At 59.7% G+C, this 22,605-nt stretch overlaps 1 pseudogene; it reads left to right on the plus strand.

The window, feature by feature from the left end:
- The first annotated feature begins 5,069 nt into the window (after nt 1-5,069).
- On the plus strand, nt 5,070-22,254 carry LOC134148404 (P2X purinoceptor 2-like; annotated as a pseudogene).
- The last annotated feature ends 351 nt before the right edge of the window (nt 22,255-22,605 follow it).

The following is a 22,605-nucleotide window of genomic DNA, read 5'->3' on the forward strand; positions in this document are numbered from 1 at the left end:
AAGCTCCATGTGAATGCTGACCTTGAGCTCTACCCCATCCAGGCAGCTAAGCGCACATCTGGCCATCCCCTAACTTTGTCTTGAGCAAGCCTGCTCCCCATTTGTCAGGCAGAAACGGCTGGCTTCCTGAGTGCGCTTAGGGGATGAGGTTTAGATGCTGACCTTTTGCAAAATGCTAGGCGGCTGCGATTTAAACTGCATATGCCAACAGCTGGAAGGGCTGGCAGCAGCAGCCTTCAGGGCATGGCATTCGTGTGGAGAGACATAGGAACCACAGTGTAACCTTCAAGAGGCTGTGCTTAGGGTGGAGACGTGTTTAGAAGAGATAGTCCTTCTTTCCTGGACCTGTTGCTGTCCTGTGCCGGAAGAAGTCCGGCAGGTGCTGCCAGGCAGGGCGGCAAATCAGCAAATCAGGACCGGCCCCCGTGGCCTGTGGCCACGATCTGGTGCCCAGGACAACCTAGCTCGCCCTTCACCTCCAGCACCCCCACCGCTGCCAGGGGGTCACTGCTGCCCAGCTGCTGGCACTGTGCGCAGCTCTGCTGAGCTCCCTGGCCGCTTGCGGAGCTGTGCAAGGGGCCCCTTCCCAACGGCAGCGTGGGAGCGGACTCTTGCCCTTTCTGTGGTGACCTGGGCCAAGCGTGGGGCAGCGTGGGGTGCGTGGACACAGAGCAAGGGGCCGGCAGGCGTCGCGGGCCATGGCCCGGGCACGGCCGCGCAGCGGGAGGTGCAGCTGCCCTGGGGTGCTGGGCACAGGGGCTGCAGCAGGGCTGGCAGCCGCGGGGCCTTGTGCCGCGCCGACGCCGGGCCGGCAGACGGCTGGCAGGGAGGCTGCAGCAGGGTTCCGGGCCCCGATGTCACAGCGCTGTGACCCGGCAACGCAGTCACAGTGCCCGCGGCACGAGCAGGGCTATAAACCGCCCGCGCCCCTGCCGCTCGGCCGGGCTCGGCAGCCGGCTCGCAGGCTCCAAGGAGACCAGGAGAACGGGCCTAGCAAAGAGAGACGCATCACTCTGCAGCCTCCTCAGGCCACGAGGGAGACAGGAGAGCCCCAAAGCACTAGTGATCTCTCTGGCCGCTCTAGCCTGCGCTTCCCCCTGGCACGAGACAGCAGGGAACTGACTAGCCTGGTGGCGGCTCCACCACTTTCCCGCGCTATGCAACAAACCTCTGCCTTCCTCTTCCGCTTGTGGTGGCCACTGGTGTGGCATCTGGAGCTTTCTGAGGAGGCTGTGAGTGCTTCAGCAGTGTGGAGCCAAAGCCAAAGGTGTGCTGCGCTTTTTGGGTGGAGAAATCCGTGCCTTTCTGGAGCTTGCGGGTTGGCTGTGTTCCGCGTTGTGCTGGCTCAGAGCGTGCCGCTAGGTGTTTGGAGCTGCCCTCTGAAAGCTTTTGGTGACCTCAGGCACGTGGTGATTGTCAGGCAGTCAAGGGGCATAGTAGAGATTGTCTTGGGGCTGCTCCATCTTGGGAGCTGTGGCCGTGGCATTTTCAGGAGACATCAGTGGGGACATGCTGAGGCTGAGGTGCACAGTGCCAGGCTGTGGCGCTAGTGCAGAGCTTGGAGGCAGTGCATTGCTCAGGGCTCTGGGAAGACTGGTTGTGCATTTGAAGGAGCTGTGTGGGATCTGCCTGGAGAGCACTTCCTTCCTCCAGGTAGCAGGAGGGAGACAAATCAGCAAATCAGACAGACGGCCTGTGCCCGCGTGTCTATCCAAACCAGGCTCTGCCAGCATGCTTGCCTGCTGAGTGCCAGGCAGGGCTATTCTGTGCTTCCAGCTGCCCAGGGAGAGCTCCACTGCACTGCTCTTCTGGAGAGGGAGACACATCTCTTGCACAGCCTCCCGAAAGGCAGCAGCCGTCTCATTATTTCTGAAGGCTTTTCCTGGCCAGTGTTGCCAGCACTGGAATGCAGGGTCCAGTGCAAGGAACCTGCTGGCTCATTGCCGGACTAAATGCAGTGGCATGAGTCAGCGATGGGTATAACGTTGCGTGTTGTGAGGCAGTGTTTGGTGCTTTTGGTGCAATTACCCGGAGCAGTTCTTGATGCTCATGGCATGCGGCCATGACCTGGCCTGCGGCAGCCGCCCCGCGTGAAGTGTGTTTCCTGGTATGCTGCTCCAAGTGGCCCTCAGTGCCTGACCTGTGACAGCGGAGATGGATCTTTGAAATCAGAGCCTCAGGAGATGGCTGTTAATCAGCATGGTGAGAGTATCGCCCTTGCCTGCCTCGGATGAAGAGTGCTGAGGGAGATGCCTCTTGGTGGCCTGCCTCGGTGGTAGGTTGCAGCAGCCTGGGCATAGAAGAGGTTCCCTGCTGACTCTAGATGGACAGCTTTCTTTCTTCTGAGGAAGTGCTTCCAGGCTGAAGACACCAGGGCCTGTGCCAAGAAGGGCTTTTGTTGGGTGCCACGTGCCTGGCGGGGAGAGAGTCCTGCTGCAGCGCCCAGCACCTGCTCTAAGATTGGGTCTTTGGCTTGTCTGAGCCTCAGAAAGACTGCGGATCCTCTTCTTCTTCCGCCTGGGACTCCTCCAGCGCGCACTCTGGAGCACCCGGCCAGGTGGTCTCCTGCAGGGCCCAGGAAAGATTTCCCCCCTCCCCCCCAGCTCTATCAGGTCTGTTTTTTTGGGTTTTTTTTGTTTTTTTTTTTTTTTTTGCCATGCTCTGGAGCCCCTAAGGTGGCTCCAGGTTGAGAGAGGAAAGGGGTTGGGCAGCGCTGGTGTGCCCCGGTGGGCGTGAGAAGCCTGCCAGGGCTGGCCGGGAGGCAGGCCTTGCTCACATGCACAGGGAACAGCCGATCGCCAGCTTTGGGGTCAGGAAGGAATTTTCCCCCAGCACAGATTGGCAGCAGTGCCTGGGGGTTTTTCGCCTTCCTCTGTAGCACTGAGCACGGCCCATTCCCAGGGCTCCTCGGAGCCCTTTCAGGCCACTGATTGCCTGCTCTTGCAGCACCAAGACGCCAGCCGTGCCCTGCAGCTCTCTGTCTCTCTGCCCTGCGTTTGTCGCAGGAGCTCAAGGGCTGCCGTTACTTCCATATCCGTGGGGTGTTGTGGCTCATGCGTGTCCGGAAAGGCCGCAGGCTTGAGGATCCGTGAGGAGCTGCCCCTTGTCATCTGTGCCTGCCTGCACGCACGCAATAAACGCCAAGTGCCCTTCTGCTCTCCTAAGTGTGCTGTTTGTGTCCTGCTTGCGCTGGCTGTGGCCTGAGAGCTTGCTGCAGCAGCTGCGCTGTCAGGAGGTGCTGGTAGCCTCCTGGCCATGGGGCTTGTCACCGTCCTTGGGGAGGTTGGCGGGCTGGTCTTTTCCCCAAGCCTTCCTTGGGGGGCGGAGGCGGTGTCTCTGCAGCCTGTGCCCAAGCCGTGTTCAGTCCCTGGCTTTGGGTTATGCCGGGCCAGGGATACGGGTGGCTGGGGCTCTCCTATGGCAGGGCTCGGCCATGATAGGAGAGGTAGCCCTCGCCTGCTGAAGCAGGTGATTGTAAATGTGTCCAGCGGCGCTAGAGAAGGTACTCTGTGCCTCACTGTCACCGCCTGTGGGCACGATCTGGTGCCCAGGACAACCTAGCTCGCCCTTCACCTCCAGCACCCCCACCGCTGCCAGGGGGTCGCTGCTGCCCAGCTGCTGGCACTGTGCGCAGCTCTGCCGAGCTCCCTGGCCGCTTGCGGAGCTGTGCAAGGGGCCCCTTCCCAACGGCAGCGTGGGAGCGGACTCTTGCCCTTTCTGTGGTGACCTGGGCCAAGCGTGGGGCAGCGTGGGGCGCGTGGACACAGAGCAAGGGGCCGGCAGGCGTCGCGGGCCATGGCCCGGGCACGGCCGCGCAGCGGGAGGCGCAGCTGCCCTGGGGTGCTGGGCACAGGGGCTGCAGCAGGGCCGGCAGCCGCGGGGCCTTGTGCCGCGCCGACGCCGGGCCGGCAGACGGCTGGCAGGGAGGCTGCAGCAGGGTTCCGGGCCCCGATGTCACAGCGCTGTGACCCGGCAACGCAGTCACAGTGCCCGTGGCTCGAGCAGGGCTATAAACCGCCCGCGCCCCTGCCGCTCGGCCGGGCTCGGCAGCCGGCTCGCAGGCTCCAAGGAGACCAGGAGAACGGGCCTAGCAAAGAGAGACGCATCACTCTGCAGCCTCCTCAGGCCACGAGGGAGACAGGAGAGCCCCAGAGCACTAGTGATCTCTCTGGCCGCTCTGGCCTGCGCTTCCCCTTGGCGCGGGACAGCAGGGAACTGACTAGCCTGGTGGCGGCTCCACCACTTTCCCGCGCTATGCAACAAGCCTCTGCCTTCCTCTTCCGCTTGTGGTGGCCACTGGTGTGGCATCTGGAGCTTTCTGAGGAGGCTGTGAGTGCTTCAGCAGTGCGGAGCCAAAGCCAAAGGTGTGCTGCGCTTTTTGGGTGGAGAAATCCGTGCCTTTCTGGAGCTTGCGGGTTGGCTGTGTTCCGCGTTGTGCTGGCTCAGAGCGTGCCGCTAGGTGTTTGGAGCTGCCCTCTGAAAGCGTTTGGTGACCTCAGGCACGTGGTGATTGTCAGGCAGTCAAGGGGCATAGTGGAGATTGTCTTGGGGCTGCTCCATTTGGGAGCTGTGGCCGTGGCATTTTCAGGAGAGGGCAGTGGGGACATGCTGAGGCTGAGGTGCACAGTGCCAGGCTGTGGCGCTAGTGCAGAGCTTGGAGGCAGTGCATTGCTCAGGGCTCTGGGAAGACGGGTTGTGCGTTTGGAGGAGCTGTGTGGGATCTGCCTGGAGAGCACTTCCTTCCTCCAGGTAGCAGGAGGGAGACAAATGAGCAAATCAGAGAGACGGCCTGTGCCCGCGTGTCTATCCAAACCAGGCTCTGCCAGCGTGCTTGCCTGCTGAGTGCCAGGCAGGGCTGTTCTGTGCTTCCAGCTGCCCAGGGAGAGCTCCACTGCACTGCTCTTCTGGAGAGGGAGACACATCTCTTGCACAGCCTCCCGAAAGGCAGCAGCCGTCTCATTATTTCTGAAGGCTTTTCCTGGCCAGTGTTGCCAGCACTGGAATGCAGGGTCCAGTGCAAGGAACCTGCTGGCTCATTGCCGGACTAAATGCGGTGGCATGAGTCAGCGATGGGTATAACGTTGCGTGTTGTGAGGCAGTGTTCGGTGCTTTTGGTGCAATTACCCGGAGCAGTTCTTGATGCTCATGGCATGCGGCCACGACCTGGCCTGCGGCAGCCGCCCCGCGTGAAGTGTGTTTCCTGGTATGGTGCTCCAAGTGGCCCTCAGTGCCTGACCTGTGACAGCGGAGATGGATCTTTGAAATCAGAGCCTCAGGAGATGGCAGTTAATCAGCATGGTGAGAGTATCGCCCTTGCCTGCCTCGGATGAAGAGTGCTGAGGGAGATGCCTCTTGGCGGCCTGCCTCGGTGGTAGGTTGCAGCAGCCTGGCCATAGAAGAGGTTCCCTGCTGACTCTGGATGGACAGCCTTCTTTCTTCTGAGGAAGTGCTTCCAGGCTGAAGACACCAGGGCCTGTGCCAAGAAGGGCTTTTGTTGGGTGCCACGTGCCTGGCGGGGAGAGAGTCCTGCTGCAGCGCCCAGCACCTGCTCTAAGATTGGGTCTTTGGCTTGTCTGAGCCTCAGAAAGACTGCGGATCCTCTTCCTCTTCCGCCTGGGACTCCTCCAGCGCACGCTCTGGAGCACCCGGCCAGGTGGTCTCCTGCAGGGCCCAGGAAAGATTTCCCCCCTCCCCACAGCTCTATCAGGTCTTTATTTTTTTATTTTATTTTTATTTTTTTTTTTGCCATGCTCTGGAGCCCCTAAGGTGGCTCCAGGTTGAGAGAGGAAAGGGGTTGGGCAGCGCTGGTGTGCCCCGGTGGGCGTGAGAAGCCTGCCAGGGCTGGCCGGGAGGCAGGCCTTGCTCACCTGCACAGGGAACAGCCGATCGCCAGCTTTGGGGTCAGGAAGGAATTTTCCCCCAGCACAGATTGGCAGCAGTGCCTGGGGGTTTTTCGCCTTCCTCTGTAGCACTGAGCACGGCCCATTCCCAGGGCTCCTCGGAGCCCTTTCAGGCCACTGATTGCCTGCTCTTGCAGCACCAAGACGCCAGCCATGCCCTGCAGCTCTCTGTCTCTCTGCCCTGCGTTTGTCGCAGGAGCTCAAGGGCTGCCGTTACTTCCATATCCGTGGGGTGTTGTGGCTCATGCGTGTCCGGAAAGGCCGCAGGCTTGAGGATCCGTGAGGAGCTGCCCCTTGTCATCTGTGCCTGCCTGCACGCACGCAATAAACGCCAAGTGCCCTTCTGCTCTCCTAAGTGTGCTGTTTGTGTCCTGCTTGCGCTGGCTGTGGCCTGAGAGCTTGCTGCAGCAGCTGCGCTGTCAGGAGGTGCTGGCAGCCTCCTGGCCATGGGGCTTGTCACCGTCCTTGGGGAGGTTGGCGGGCTGGTCTTTTCCCCAAGCCTTCCTTGGGGGGCGGAGGCGGTGTCTCTGCAGCCTGTGCCCAAGCCGTGTTCAGTCCCTGGCTTTGGGTTATGCCGGGCCAGGGATACGGGTGGCTGGGGCTCTCCTATGGCAGGGCTCGGCCATGATAGGAGAGGTAGCCCTCGCCTGCTGAAGCAGGTGATTGTAAATGTGTCCAGCGGCGCTAGAGAAGGTACTCTGTGCCTCACTGTCACCGCCTGTGGGCACGATCTGGTGCCCAGGACAACCTAGCTCGCCCTTCACCTCCAGCACCCCCACCGCTGCCAGGGGGTCACTGCTGCCCAGCTGCTGGCACTGTGCGCAGCTCTGCCGAGCTCCCTGGCCGCTTGCGGAGCTGCGCAAGGGGCCCCTTCCCAACGGCAGCGTGGGAGCGGACTCTTGCCCTTTCTGTGGTGACCTGGGCCAAGCGTGGGGCAGCGTGGGGCGCGTGGACACAGAGCAAGGGGCCGGCAGGCGTCGCGGGCCATGGCCCGGGCACGGCCGCGCAGCGGGAGGCGCAGCTGCCCTGGGGTGCTGGGCACAGGGGCTGCAGCAGGGCCGGCAGCCGCGGGGCCTTGTGCCGCGCCGACGCCGGGCCGGCAGACGGCTGGCAGGGAGGCTGCAGCAGGGTTCCGGGCCCCGATGTCACAGCGCTGTGACCCGGCAACGCAGTCACAGTGCCCGCGGCACGAGCAGGGCTATAAACCGCCCGCGCCCCTGCCGCTCGGCCGGGCTCGGCAGCCGGCTCGCAGGCTCCAAGGAGACCAGGAGAACGGGCCTAGCAAAGAGAGACGCATCACTCTGCAGCCTCCTCAGGCCACAAGGGAGACAGGAGAGCCCCAGAGCACTAGTGATCTCTCTGGCCGCTCTGGCCTGTGCTTCCCCTTGGCGCGGGACAGCAGGGAACTGACTAGCCTGGTGGCGGCTCCACCACTTTCCCGCGCTATGCAACAAGCCTCTGCCTTCCTCTTCCGCTTGTGGTGGCCACTGGTGTGGCATCTGGAGCTTTCTGAGGAGGCTGTGAGTGCTTCAGCAGTGCGGAGCCAAAGCCAAAGGTGTGCTGCGCTTTTTGGGTGGAGAAATCCGTGCCTTTCTGGAGCTTGCGGGTTGGCTGTGTTCCGCGTTGTGCTGGCTCAGAGCGTGCCGCTAGGTGTTTGGAGCTGCCCTCTGAAAGCGTTTGGTGACCTCAGGCACGTGGCGATTGTCAGGCAGTCAAGGGGCATAGTGGAGATTGTCTTGGGGCTGCTCCATCTTGGGAGCTGTGGCCGTGGCATTTTCAGGAGAGGGCAGTGGGGACATGCTGAGGCTGAGGTGCACAGTGCCAGGCTGTGGCGCTAGTGCAGAGCTTGGAGGCAGTGCATTGCTCAGGGCTCTGGGAAGACGGGTTGTGCGTTTGGAGGAGCTGTGTGGGATCTGCCTGGAGAGCACTTCCTTCCTCCAGGTAGCAGGAGGGAGACAAATGAGCAAATCAGAGAGACGGCCTGTGCCCGCGTGTCTATCCAAACCAGGCTCTGCCAGCGTGCTTGCCTGCTGAGTGCCAGGCAGGGCTATTCTGTGCTTCCAGCTGCCCAGGGAGAGCTCCACTGCACTGCTCTTCTGGAGAGGGAGACACATCTCTTGCACAGCCTCCCGAAAGGCAGCAGCCGTCTCATTATTTCTGAAGGCTTTTCCTGGCCAGTGTTGCCAGCACTGGAATGCAGGGTCCAGTGCAAGGAACCTGCTGGCTCATTGCCGGACTAAATGCGGTGGCATGAGTCAGCGATGGGTATAACGTTGCGTGTTGTGAGGCAGTGTTCGGTGCTTTTGGCGCAATTACCCGGAGCAGTTCTTGATGCTCATGGCATGCGGCCACGACCTGGCCTGCGGCAGCCGCCCCGCGTGAAGTGTGTTTCCTGGTATGGTGCTCCAAGTGGCCCTCAGTGCCTGACCTGTGACAGCGGAGATGGATCTTTGAAATCAGAGCCTCAGGAGATGGCAGTTAATCAGCATGGTGAGAGTATCGCCCTTGCCTGCCTCGGATGAAGAGTGCTGAGGGAGATGGCTCTTGGCGGCCTGCCTCGGTGGTAGGTTGCAGCAGCCTGGCCATAGAAGAGGTTCCCTGCTGGCTCTAGATGGACAGCCTTCTTTCTTCTGAGGAAGTGCTTCCAGGCTGAAGACACCAGGGCCTGTGCCAAGAAGGGCTTTTGTTGGGTGCCACGTGCCTGGCGGGGAGAGAGTCCTGCTGCAGCGCCCAGCACCTGCTCTAAGATTGGGTCTTTGGCTTGTCTGAGCCTCAGAAAGACTGCGGATCCTCTTCCTCTTCCGCCTGGGACTCCTCCAGCGCACGCTCTGGAGCACCCGGCCAGGTGGTCTCCTGCAGGGCCCAGGAAAGATTTCCCCCCTCCCCACAGCTCTATCAGGTCTTTATTTTTTTATTTTATTTTTATTTTTTTTTTTGCCATGCTCTGGAGCCCCTAAGGTGGCTCCAGGTTGAGAGAGGAAAGGGGTTGGGCAGCGCTGGTGTGCCCCGGTGGGCGTGAGAAGCCTGCCAGGGCTGGCCGGGAGGCAGGCCTTGCTCACCTGCACAGGGAACAGCCGATCGCCAGCTTTGGGGTCAGGAAGGAATTTTCCCCCAGCACAGATTGGCAGCAGTGCCTGGGGGTTTTTCGCCTTCCTCTGTAGCACTGAGCACGGCCCATTCCCAGGGCTCCTCGGAGCCCTTTCAGGCCACTGATTGCCTGCTCTTGCAGCACCAAGACGCCAGCCGTGCCCTGCAGCTCTCTGTCTCTCTGCCCTGCGTTTGTCGCAGGAGCTGAAGGGCTGCCGTTACTTCCATATCCGTGGGGTGTTCTGGCTCATGCGTGTCCGGAAAGGCCGCAGGCTTGAGGATCCGTGAGGAGCTGCCCCTTGTCATCTGTGCCTGCCTGCACGCACGCAATAAACGCCAAGTGCCCTTCTGCTCTCCTAAGTGTGCTGTTTGTGTCCTGCTTGCGCTGGCTGTGGCCTGAGAGCTTGCTGCAGCAGCTGCGCTGTCAGGAGGTGCTGGCAGCCTCCTGGCCATGGGGCTTGTCACCGTCCTTGGGGAGGTTGGCGGGCTGGTCTTTTCCCCAAGCCTTCCTTGGGGGGCGGAGGCGGTGTCTCTGCAGCCTGTGCCCAAGCCGTGTTCAGTCCCTGGCTTTGGGTTATGCCGGGCCAGGGATACGGGTGGCTGGGGCTCTCCTATGGCAGGGCTCGGCCATGATAGGAGAGGTAGCCCTCGCCTGCTGAAGCAGGTGATTGTAAATGTGTCCAGCGGCGCTAGAGAAGGTACTCTGTGCCTCACTGTCACCGCCTGTGGCCACGATCTGGTGCCCAGGACAACCTAGCTCGCCCTTCACCTCCAGCACCCCCACCGCTGCCAGGGGGTCGCTGCTGCCCAGCTGCTGGCACTGTGCGCAGCTCTGCCGAGCTCCCTGGCCGCTTGCGGAGCTGCGCAAGGGGCCCCTTCCCAACGGCAGCGTGGGAGCGGACTCTTGCCCTTTCTGTGGTGACCTGGGCCAAGCGTGGGGCAGCGTGGGGCGCGTGGACACAGAGCAAGGGGCCGGCAGGCGTCGCGGGCCATGGCCCGGGCACGGCCGCGCAGCGGGAGGCGCAGCTGCCCTGGGGTGCTGGGCACAGGGGCTGCAGCAGGGCCGGCAGCCGCGGGGCCTTGTGCCGCGCCGACGCCGGGCCGGCAGACGGCTGGCAGGGAGGCTGCAGCAGGGTTCCGGGCCCCGATGTCACAGCGCTGTGACCCGGCAACGCAGTCACAGTGCCCGCGGCACGAGCAGGGCTATAAACCGCCCGCGCCCCTGCCGCTCGGCCGGGCTCGGACACCAGCTGTGCCCTGCAGCTCTCCCGCTCTCTGCCCTGGGGCAAGCTCAGGCACTTCCATGCATTCCGTATGCCTGGGCTGTTCTGCCTTGTGCAAAACAATGTGCGTTTGCAAAGGCTCCGGGCTTGATGCTGCATCAGGAAGCAGCTGCCGCTTGTCAGCTCTCTCTGCATGTAATAAAAGTGCAATGCTTGCAGCCTCTGCTGGCTCTGCTGTGTGTGTCGTGTGAGTTGTGGCTGTGGCCTGAGCGCTTTGTCGTGCAGCCGTGCTGTCAGGAGGCGCAGGTACCCTGCTGCCTGCAGGGCCTGTTGTGGGGCTTGCAGGGCTTGCAGGGTTGCTCTGAATCGCAGTGCTACCTCAAAGCATGCTCAGTTGCTGTGTCCTGAGCGTTGAGTCAAGGCACTGGAGTTGAGGAATGGATCCCGTGGGTGCCTTGGGGTCCACAGGTGTTTCTCTCCAGTAGACCACATCTGTTCCTCTTGCTGTGGCCAAGGGCTGTGTCTCGCCATCCCTGCCACTCGTCACCAGCACAGCAAGGCCAGGGCTGGCCCCACAGCACGTTCAGGCACACAATTGCCTGCAATGACTGTGAGCAACACACTCCACCCAGAGCCCTGCAGGCAATGCCAGGACCTTGCCTGGCAGAGTGTGCTCCCAAGACTCTTTCCTCATAGGCCCGTATGTGATGGGAGGCTGCTCCCAGAGCCCAGACCCTCCACAGAGGGTTTCCCACCTTGCACCCCCAGTGCCTGCCATCCTGCCGCACACCCTCTGGCTCCAGCAGCGCTCTCTGTCCCACTCTTGGAAGCCAAGCCAAGCCAAGGCTGCCAGGGGAGGTGACAGTGAGTAAGCAGAGGCTGCAGGCAGGAGAAACCTCTGTCACCACCACCTTCCCCACAATCCCCCCCTCCAGCAGCATCACACTTTGGCATGCTCATACTGCTGTCCAGCCCAAAGGCTTCATCAGTGGCAAGGGAAGGTAGGAGAAGCTGCTCTCTGCAGAGAGCCCTCAAACCTGCACACCTGGACCCAGTCCCAGGCTGGCACCCCGCATCTTGCAGTCGGGCTGCTAGGGTATGGCTCTGACGAGTTCCCGCTGGCATCTCTCTGCCGTGCATGTCTCCACTCTGTCTGAACCCTGCTGGTACCTCCACCACCTCCTAGGGAGCAACTCTCTCCAGTTCAGGGCCACCACACAAGGAAGAACTGTCTTTTACCTGCTTTAACCCATTCTTCTGCCAGATTCAGTGTGTCACTCCAGTTCCCCTGCAACATTTGGTGAACAGGAGCTCTACACACAGCTCACCCACTACTTTCTTGGTCCTGCACCCTGTATCGCCCCTTTCTCCTCTCCTCGAACCCGGCAACCAGCCGTCCTTCCTCTGCTCCCCAACCCTTCCTGCAGCCTCTGTCTGTGCCCTGCTGGCAGCCCTGTGCCTTGCCTACCGGTCCCTTCCCTCGCCTCCAAGCCCTGTCCCTCATCTGCAGCCCCCATGCCCTGCCTGCAACCCCCATCCCTTGCCTGCAGCCTCTTTCCTCTGCCTGCTGTCCTACCTGTGGTGCTGTGCTGTGAGTGCCAGCTCCAGGCTTCCCCACTCGTGTCTGTGCTGACCATGCCCATCCCTTGCCATGGTCCCCATGACACAGCAGGGGTTGTGTCCGTGCCAGGCTGGGCCAGGCTGTGGGGTGTCATTGGGGATGGGGTGGTCGGGTCAGTCCTTCTGGCTCCAGTGGTTCCCCAAGCTGTGCCATGCTGTGCCGTGCCGTGCCGATCACGGCGGCAATGGGTGCCCGGCATTGCCTGTGGGCGCTGTGCAGCTACTCCACCCCACAGGTGATGGTGGTGAGGAACGGGCACCTCGGCACCACGCACCGTGCGCTGCAGCTCCTCGTCCTGCTTTACTTGGTCAGGCGAGTGCGGGGCTGGGAGCTGCTGCCTCCCAGTGCGGGCATCACTGCCGCACGGTTTATCCCTGCTCCGCACACAGCCCCTGCGCAGCCCCACAAGTTGCCAGGGCAGCTTCTCTTGCCTCTGCCGGGACAGGGGGAAGGCGATTTCAGCTAAAGCCATAGTGAAGGCGATTTCAGCTAAAGCCATAGTGCTCCAAGCGGGGGGCGCAGTGTCTCTGTCCCACCCTGATGGTGATCTCCGTGTCCCCTGTCCCCTTGCTCCAGTCCCTTCACATGCTGCTCTTAGGGCCACGTTTCTTGTACGCCCCTGACTGGGACCCCTGCAGGGGTGCTGTCCCTGAGCCTTGTCCCATTTTTCCCACATGGCCTGCACACCTGTGGATAGCACGACTGCAGCTTGGCAATGCTGGATCCCAGGGATTTCTACGTCTGCAGGAGATGGGTAATGCTTGGCTGCTGAAGGAAGTGGGTGGCAGAGCTCTGCCTGTGCTTTCTGCCAACCGTGAAGGCCTGCCCTGCGCAGGCGAGGTAGCCGTGAGGTGCAAATCCCAGGCCAGGGAGGCTGGCTCTCCTGAGACTGCCCTGCTGGGGTGCTCTGCTTGCCTGTGCAGAGCAGCATGGCAAGGGCTATTTGCAGGTGGCTGCCGCGGCTCCTCTGTGGCACTGAGGACCTGACACTGGCCTCATCCCATCCCTGCCTTTGGGATGCTTTCACCTTTCCTGAGCTGTGCAAAGCCCACATTAGCAGGTAGTGCTGGCAGCCAGAGAGAGCAGGCTATTGGTGCTTGCCCTGGAACGACTCCGCACCCACCACCTCCACCCTCTCCTGTGCCACAAAGCAGCTGTGCTGCAGCCTATGCTCTCCAGAAGCTGCTTGGGACCAGGTAGCGGAGGGGCCATGCCTGCAGGCTGTGGGAAATACCGCAGAGACCGTGGGCATGTGTTGCTGTACAGGGCAAGGCAAGTGTGGCAGCTCTCTCTTAACTGTCTGTCCGCTCTGCCCGCCTTTGGTGGCTCTGATGAGCCATGATCTCTCACCATGATCTGCTGGAAGTGTGATTGGAAGTGGAGCAGAGGGATAGCAAAGACGAGGCCCAGCTGGAGCATTGCAGTGCCACATCCCAGGGACTTCCAGAGCTGCAGGAGATGGATGATACATGCCTGGTGAACAAAGTAACCCAGCAGAGCCCTTCCCATCCTGCCTGCTGCCCTCAAATACCTCAAATGGCAGCAGGGCCCTGTGTCTCCTAGCCCCATGTGCTGGTGCTCACAGATGGTGCTAGGGAGCACTTGTTCCACTTAGGTTCCCGGGGGCCAAGTGTCCGCTTTGGCAAGCCAGCACTAACTCTCTCTCTCTCTCTCTCTCTCTCTCTCTCTCTCTCTCTCTCTCTCTTCAGCAGCAAGCAGTTTATTTGTAAATACCTCCAAAGAGACCGACCTGAGGGAAATCTCGAGAAGGACCACCCCAATGCTTGTCCCGATCGTCTGCATGATGAGAGAGAGGGAGTCGGCAGGTACAATCCTTTTGGGCGTCCCTGAGGAGGCAATGTGGCCCTCTGTTGTGTAGCAGCCTCCCTGTTCTTTGGAAAAATTCTGGTGTTTATGGTTATTTGTGGTAGGCGGGAGTCCTGGCACGTGGGGCCAGCAGGTGCAGGGAGTTTAGCCCAACTCTGCCCCTGTTGCATAACGGGGCTATGACACTGCACACATGTGCAGACTTATTTTGGGGGCCACATTTGACTCTGGGGGGTCACTATTTCATTACTCTTCAACTTGGGACCTTCATGTTGACTTCTTCTCATGGTTATTCCTGGCCTGGGAGCCACCGAATCCGTATGTAACCAACTGCAGTTCTTTCTCACAGATTTCCAGGCCCTTGTTAGTTACTTATTTGTATTCTGCTTAACACAGCGGTAGTGTTCTAGACACCAAAAGGTTACAGCACGGTTACAACCATTCCCACCAAGTATCACGTAGTATGGATACAAAAGTTGCAATAGGAACCATTCCCACCAAGTATCACGTAGTACAGATAAAAAAGTTACAACAGGAACAATTCCCACCAAGTATCATGTAGTACAGATACAGCACTCTGGGTCCCAGAGGCGAGCAGATCACTGATAGCTCCTTTTCCCGTCCTTTCCCCATACATCTGTGCTCATCCTTCAGAAGGGCTACCAGGAATGGGAGACAAGCCCGGAGAGCTCCGTCATCACCAAAGTCAAGGGCGTGACACAGTCACCAAGCAAGGTGTGTGATGTTGGGGTGTACATAGCCCACTGCCCCCCCCACCTCCGCTCCCGCCACCCCACCTCTGGCCGAGGTGAGGCTCCGGCCCTCCTTTCTCCCTTCTCTTCTCTTGTCCTGCTTGCTTTGGGTGGCCTGTTGCAGCAGTAGATGAGCAGCAGACTTTCTGCAAGCCCTTCACAACTGCTCCTTCACCCAGATGGACCCAGCAAAGGAAGCTGTCCTGTCTGGTGGTCCGCACTGCCTGCATGGGGACTCCTGTGTTCCCTCCTCCAGGCCCAGCACTGTCCTTGGCTCCCGATGAGGCAACCATAGCTGCGTCCCAGACACATTGGGACTGCAGGTGAGGTCACCTTTGCAGTGCTGTGCGGCAGGCTCAGCGGAGCTTGGCACGTAGCACCGGGCAGGGCCCTGTGGCCTTAGCCAGGCAGGTGCGCCATGCTCTGCCTGCCCTGACAAGCAGCGTCCGGCCTCTGTGGTTTTGGATGTTCAGGGCGGGAGAGGGCACTCTCAGATCATGTCAGGGGAAGCTCTGACATTCACCTCCTTGTTTGCCAGGGCTATTATTGCCAGCTGCAGCTTTTTGTAGCAGAGGGCAGATCAGCTTTGTACTCCCCCAAAGCTTGCGGGAAACAGATTGAACCTTGCCAGATTGTGCAAGTGAGAAGCGGGAAGAAGAACGTGCCTTTGATGCTGGGCTCTGTCCCGGAGGAGAGGCACTCTCTCAGCTTTTTGTCTTTCGAGGCAACCGCATGACTTTGGTGGGGCACTTTCAGATGTGGCAGCTGCCCCAGGCCTGTTGCGTGGCCAGAGTGGAGATGGCCTGGTGCACTGGGGCAGGATCTTAGCTTTTTCAACGGGTGGCATGAGAGAGAGGATGAGTTTTCACCGGTTTTGAAATTACCAAGTTGGTTTGTGGAAGAGCTTGGCCTCGAGCATTGCCAGTGTTGACATGGCTTGCAGCCACCACCCAGCATCACCTGGCCAGTGTGTCAGACCTGGTTGATGGCCTCTCTCGGACAGAGAGTCTGGGAGCCTCTTCCACTATCCCCCAAAGTCTTGTCACAGAGATGTTGAGCCAGATGAATCCCCTCTAGGTGGCAACAGTGAGGCCACATCTGGAGTGCAGTGCCCTGTGCAGGGACCATGAGAGCTGCCAGTAAGCTGGAGCAAGTGCAGCAGAGCCCATGAAGATGGTCAGGGCTGGAGAACACAACCTAGGAGGAAAGGCTGAAGGAGCTGCGTTTGCTCCGTCTCGGGAAAGGATAATGAAGGGGGATCTAAGACAGTGATCCAGCACCTGGAGCAGGATAGGGAGGCAGACTCTTCTTAGAGGTGCTCAGTGAAGGCAAGAGAGGCAGCTGGCATGAGCTGCCACTGGGGGAATTTTGCCTGGTAGAAAGGAAACTATTCTTGTGCCTGAGAGTGGTGCAGCCCTGGGAGAGGCAGCAGAGAGGCGGGAGACCTGTGTCCTTGGAGAGGTTCAAAACATAGCTGGACAAGGTCCTGAGCAGCCTGCTTTGAGTGGAGTTAGCCCTGCCTAGAGCAGAGGGGTGGACTAGAGGCCTGCAAACATCCTGCCCACCTCAGGCTTTCAGCAATCTGTGATTAAAAGCAGCAAGAACCCGTGGAGAAATGACTTTGAAGGCAGAATGCTTCTTGCTGTTGCGCTGAAGCAGATCGGAGCTTTCAGGAGGCAGGTGATTTGGGGACAGTGGTGACCCTGGGGTGAGGACACAGTGCTGGAGTTTTTCCCTGCCACTGCCATTCTCTACAGGATTTGGCTGTTTCCAAAGAGCAAAGGTTGGCTCAAGCCTGATGGGTACACGGGACAGTAGCTCTCTGCTGTGTGTTGCCTGCAGAACTAGCTCCAGATTGAGCAAAGTGCTGCCAGGGGGTGCTTTCCACAGCAGTGCAAACTCACGGCTTGCATGTCCCTGTGTGAATAGGCATGTGTACGTGGTGGTACGAGCACAGGTGTGAACCTGTGTGCACTGGCCCAGTGTGTGTGCATGTGTGCACAGCTGCACGTGACTCTCCATGAGAATGCATGTGGTCTCATCTCCATGTGCATACACTTGCATGTCCCTGTGTCAAAGCATAGCTCTGCCTTCATACAAATGGCATCATCTCTCGGGGCGGGAGCACCTTCCGCATCCCTGCGGAAGCCCTGCCCAGAAGATAGAGAGCTGCCCTGAGGTGAGGTGGGCCCGGGAAGAGGAATGGAGAGGATGGCGGGTTACAGAGATGCGTGGAGCTGCCTGCAGGGACCCCAGGACAAAGCCAGTGCGGAGCTGCACGTGGCCGTGATGTTGCTGCCTGTAGCTCTGCTCTGCCGCTACCACTTTGTGGCAGGGATCCCCCTGCCTGCCTTGGCTTGGGCACTGTTTGCGGGCTGCTGAGTGAGGGATCACGGGAGGGCAGATGTGTGGAGACTGAGCGGAGCTTGCTGGCGGATGCAGAGACGTGGGGAATCCTAGTGAGCACAGCTGCCCCTGGCTCAGTTCCCATGCAAGGAAATGGAGAAGAGGGTTGACTGTCTACTCCGGAGGACACACCAAGGAAAGCCATGCTAGAGTAGGGCCACCGCAGGCACGCTTGACAGTTGCTTACCCCAGGCAGCTTGCAAGGGCTGGCACCTATGCAGAGATGGGGAAGCACATGGGGTGCCCTGTCCCCTCTGCAGCCACAGCGTAGGACTACCAGGTGCATGTCCTGTTCTCATCATGTCCCCCATGACCCTGCAGGGGCTAACAGTTTGCAGTGCTGTGTGCAACTCTGACCATGACTGCACTCCTAGCGACATGGACATGTTGGGCCACAGAGAGCTGGGCATGTGCAGGGACAAGTGATCTGTGTAGCACTGCATACTGGGCAGGATCCCTTTGGCCAGGAAGTTCAGCGTTGTGTGTTCGTCCTCACAGGGCAGGAGACAGGGCGCTGCGTGCCCAATGCTGGCGGCACTGAGAAGAGCTGTGAGATGCTGGCTTGGTGTCCAGGAGAGGAAGCGAGTGTCAGGTGCGGGCCCCAAGGATGTCTCCTGGCACTGGGGAGGAGAGTCCTCTGCTAGGATGGAACAGACACCAAAAGGCTGGCGCATCTTCGACGTCCTGTTGGACACCAAGGGATGCTCTGGGCAGGACATCTCAGAGGATACTCTTGAGAGGTTTGGCCCCTTCAGCAATAGGCCATGGCCTAGGCAGAGGGTGCCATGGCACAGGGATGCCCTTGCTCAGACCATGCCAACATGGACCATTTTGCTCCCCAACCCTCAGTGCTCGGTTCTCTCCACAGTGAGTCCCTGGCAAAGATGGCACCACAGTTCACCATCCTTATCAAGAAGAACCTCCACTTCCCCTGCTTCGGCTTCTCCAAGTATGTGCGTGTGCAAGAGATCAATGTGGGGCCTATGGATGGAGCAAGTAGGCCGGTGGGTGCCCAGGCTGCTGTAAAGGGCAGAGTGCAGAGTGGAGAGTGGTGTAGGTGATGCTAAGCAGCTGAGTGCAGGTCAGGCCCTGCTGTTGGGACCAGGGCCGCCTTGCTGCACCAGCAGTGCTTTGTAGTCTGGTCTTTGGCACAGTGGGGAAAAGGAGGTCACCCTGGCCCTGCACATGCATGTGTGTTGTCTGAGTGTGTGTGTGGAGTGCAGCCAGATGCCTTCCTGAAAGTGCAGTGATGGATGGCAGAGACATTTCCCGTAAGAATTAGGTACCGGAGGAGTGAGTGTTCACTGACAGCAGGAAGATGTGGTTGAAATACATGGACAAGCCTGAAGGATGGAGAGGCAGGAGTGGAGCTGTGCAGGAGCTGGAGGAGATGCCGGCTTTTCACAGGGGATCCCTGTTCCTAGGTTGCTCCCAGAATGACAAAGGTTGGAAGCACCTCTGGAGATTGCCTAGTTCAACAGCTGCTTAAAGCGGGGTCACCTAGAACAGGTTGCTCAAGGCCAAGCCAACTCAGGTTTTTGGTATCTCCAAGGATCGAGACTCTCTAACCTCTCTGGGCAACCTGGTGCAGTGTTTGATCACCCTCACTGTAAAAAAGTTTGTTCTTAAGTTCAGACACAATTACTGTATTTCAGTTTATGCCCATTGCCTCTCATACGATCATGCGGCACCACTGAGAAGAGCCTGGCTCCATCTTCTTTACTCTTACCCATCAGGTATTTGTACACATTGATAAGATACCCCTGAGCCTTCTCTTCTCCAGACTAAACAGTCCTGTTTCTCTCAGCTTCTCCTTAGATGAGAGATGCTTCTAGTCCCTTAATCATTATTGCTGGACTTGCTCCAGTAGGTCCATGTCTTTCTTGTACTGGTGAGACCACACCCATACATAGCACTCCAGCTGTGGCCTCACCAGTGCTGAGGAGAGGGCAGTAATCACCTCCCTCAACCTGCTGGGACAGGACATTTTTTGGTGCTCAGCTGCTGTCTCTGTGATACTGAGTTCTCAACCCTTACTCCATCCATCTATCCTTCACTCTTGCTTGCCCCTGCCTCCACCGAGGAAGGAGGTGATGATGAGGATGGTAATTATTGAGAAAGAAGGAGCAGGAATGCTCACACTGGTGGGTAGATATGGGGCATGTGGCCTTGCAAAGGGAGTGGTTGAAGTCGTCAGGAACAAGAATCCCTTTGAAAAGGCCAGCATCTCGCCAGGTAACTGCCCCTGGGTTCCTCCTCTTCCTGCTCTCCACCCTCCTGCTGTGCAGGCCATCCCTCAGTCAGTCACGTGCATTTCTGAGTGTCTGCATACATCCACACCTGGTATGTAGTTCTCCCAGGAAACCCCTTCACTGTTCATCAGTTGGGACCATCAGTGATGGCATGGATACCAATGAGCAGAGCTGGGGTTTAATGTTTCGCTGGGGTGCTTCAAGATATTAGGAAGAAAATTGAGGGGTATTGGTTTGCTGCTCTATGCCATGGCTCTGGGTTTGTCTCCCCAGGGACAACATTCAAGCTGCTGAGAGCAGTTACTTGCAACACCACCTCTGCCCTTCACTGCCCCATCTTCAAGTGGAGCTTCATCGCGGAGCAGGCGGGAGAGAACTTAATGGACTGGCAGAGAAGGTGTCATGTCCTGGGAGGATGGTCCTCCCAGAGGGCCCAAGGTCTTGCTGGCTGGGCACAGGGCGTTCCTTCAGCACCTGCTCTAGTGCTTGGCTCCACGGGATCATCACTCACACACTGACACTGTTGAGACTCAGAGGCAGCTGGAGGCAGGTCCCTGGCCCTGCTGCCCTGCCAGTATGCTGCGGGGGCTAGCTGGGATGGGCTGAGGGCAGTGGCAGCTTAGCCAGCCTCAACAGCTCGGAGCACAGCACATCCACTGCAGCCCCTGAGTTTCTGGGGCTGGGTTTCTGCCCACCTTGCGCATGCAGAGCCCTGCAAGGCTCCCAGGCCCAGGGTCTCTCTTACAAGGCCCCTGTGCAGAGGCTGGAGAGCAGGAGGCCAGCTGGCAGCAAAGCATAGACTGCAGGTGTGCCTGTATCACTGCCAGGACTGGCAGGTTTGCTCGCCCAGCGGTGGGGACTCATTCACACACCTTGGCAAATACCATGACATTGCCAGGGGAGGGCAGTGCACCCAGCATTTGGTCTCCAGCCCCATCCAGCCCTGCTGCCTCTGCTGCACTTTTGGGAGTAGATAATTCTCATCCAGGGAAGGAACTCAGCACTGTTCCATCCTCCCTCCAGGTTCTGCATCCCCTGCTCAGCCCCAGCACCCTCCAGACCCTAGAGTCCTCCCAACTCTGGATCTGGGAATGCTCCTTGATGCCTAGCCATGCTCCCAACTCAGCTGGAAAGCCCACAGCTGGGGCAGAGCTCCCCTGGGTAAGCAGCCTTGCAAGCAGTGCCGCTGGCTTCCCTGGCAGGGCCGTGTGCCCCAGTATGGTGGCATTCCTGGCCTTTCCCAGCTGGTGATGAGGATGACAGCTGTGCTAACGCCTGAGTGGGGGGAAATGCCGTGCCGTGCTTGCTGGGTTATCATGCCCATGGCCAGGCTGTGTGCACAGTAGTGCTGTGCCCTGGGCTCACTGTGTCCATGGTGTGCTGGTGCTGTGCTAGGCCTGCTGGTTTCTGCTGCAGGGTGGGGTGGTCATCAGCTGGAACTGTAACCTGGGCCTGCCTGAAACTGACTGCAACCCCCACTACTCCTTCCACTGCCTCGACCCCAAGACCACTTCAGCTTCCCCTGGCTACAACTACAGGAGATGACTCTGTCCCAGGCAGTGGTAGTTGCAGTCCTGCATCCTCCTCCTGCCCTCCCTGGTCCTGCTGTGGCCAGTCCCCACCACTGGGCCCTTCTATCTGTCTCCCAAGCAGGTCTGCGAAGTATTACAAATGGAACGGGACCCACACACGAGTTTTGATCAAGGCCTGTGGGATCCATATTGATGTCATCGTGCAGGGCCAGGTAGGATTTTGCATGCTCCATGTGCTACTGGGGTGCATATGTGCATAATATGCTGCTGTGGTGCTGGGACCGTCCTGGAAAAGCAGCTCTTCTCCACTGCTGCCTCAGAGCTGGGATGAGCCCAGCCAGGCCTCTTCTGCTCAGCCTTGCAGAGGAATGGGGGAATCCCAGGTGCCTCAAATTAGAACCTTTGGCAAAGTGTGCAAAGTGTGCTGGAAGGAAATGCAAGACCTCATAGTGTGCGCTGCTGCTTGGGTAGGTTGTCCACACTGTGGCTTGGGCAGAGGGAGGTCTCTGCTCAGCCTCATTCCTTGTGCCCAACCCAGAGTGAATGCAGGCCCAGGCAGGAGGCAACCTGGGCTGGGCAGCGATTGCTGATCCCATCCTTTCTGCCAGGCAGGGAAGTTTAGCCTGATCCCCACTGTCATCAACCTGGCCGTGGCTCTGACCTCGCTGGGAATGGTGAGTATTGGTGCCGGGGGCTCGGCCCAGCTGCACACTCCCAGCACTGACCTCCCTCTCTCACCTTCCAGGGCTCCTTCCTCTGGGACTGGATCCTGCTGAGCTGCATGAACAAGGACCAGGTGTACAGTAGCAGGAAATCTGAGTAGGTACCACCCTAGATCCTGGCCCTGGAGACTTGGTCCTCTGGGACAGAGCAGTGGCCATGCTGCCTGGGCATGGCCGCAGGGTGGGCAGCAGCATGGGGCTGGGGCTACCAGGGCATCTGGCCCCTCCAGCCATCTCTCACCCCCGCGGCAGGCTGAAGGTGCCTCAGAGGCTGCTCCACGACATACAGCACCTCAGGGCTCTCCAGCCTCCAGAAAGTCTGGCCTGCAGGGACCGACCACTTGTCCCTCCCCCACCACGAACAACCACAGCTGGAAGGAGACACTGTGCCAGGCAGCAATAACACTTCCTCCGTCCGGGCCCTGCTCGACTCTGAGCTACCTGCTTTTCCCACGCGATGATCCCTGTGCCTGGCCAGGATGCACCGGGCACCTTGCCGGCTGCTGCTGCTGGCCACCAAGAGCCACGGCCCCTTCCCTTCCCTCAGCCATGCTTCAAGCAGCTCCAGGCAGGTCCTGCCCCATGGCTGCCAGCTGCTGGGAGAGGCTGGGGGTCGGGAAAAGCCCCAGCAGCGGGGCAGACCCGTGGTGCCCTGGCTGGCTCCTGTGGGGGCTTTCAGGAGCTTTTGCTCTGGAGCAGAAGGCAGTGCCTGACTACTGGCTCTGCTTCAGCACACTGGGAATGGGCATTACCATTTTCTGGCTGGCAGCCCCATCCTGGAGCAGCTCCTGGCTGCGGGCACCCAGGGTGCTGGGGGCAGGGGTGGGCACATCTCGAGTAGGCCTGCCCTGCTCATCCCCTGTGCCCCTGCAAAGCTGCCACAGATGGAGCTGCAGCAGTGGTGGTGGCCCTGGAGCCGTACTGAGGACTAGAGCAAGTCCTGCACTAGCCAAGCAGCCAGTGCCCAATAAACTGCAGCCACCCAGCCTTGCTGCCTGGGGCCTGATTGCTGCAGCATGTGCTGGGGCGAGCGGGGGGTGACAGTGCAGCGTCATGGCTAGCGGGGTGAGAGATGGACATGTGCATCACTCCACCCTCCACCCCAAAAGCTGCACCCTGCTGCAGTGCCAGGGCACGGATGCTCTTGCCCCAGAGCCCGGGTGGTAGGGAACATGAGTGCAAGCACCTGCTTGCCCAGCAGCAGAGGAGGAGGACAGGTTCCCCCCAACCCCTGCCAGTGTGGTGCATGGACCTCTGCCAACACCAGCCCTGCCCTGAGGCCA

The sequence above is a fragment of the Rhea pennata genome, chromosome 17 (genome assembly GCF_028389875.1).
Source record: "Rhea pennata isolate bPtePen1 chromosome 17, bPtePen1.pri, whole genome shotgun sequence".
Lineage (NCBI taxonomy): Eukaryota > Metazoa > Chordata > Aves > Rheiformes > Rheidae > Rhea > Rhea pennata.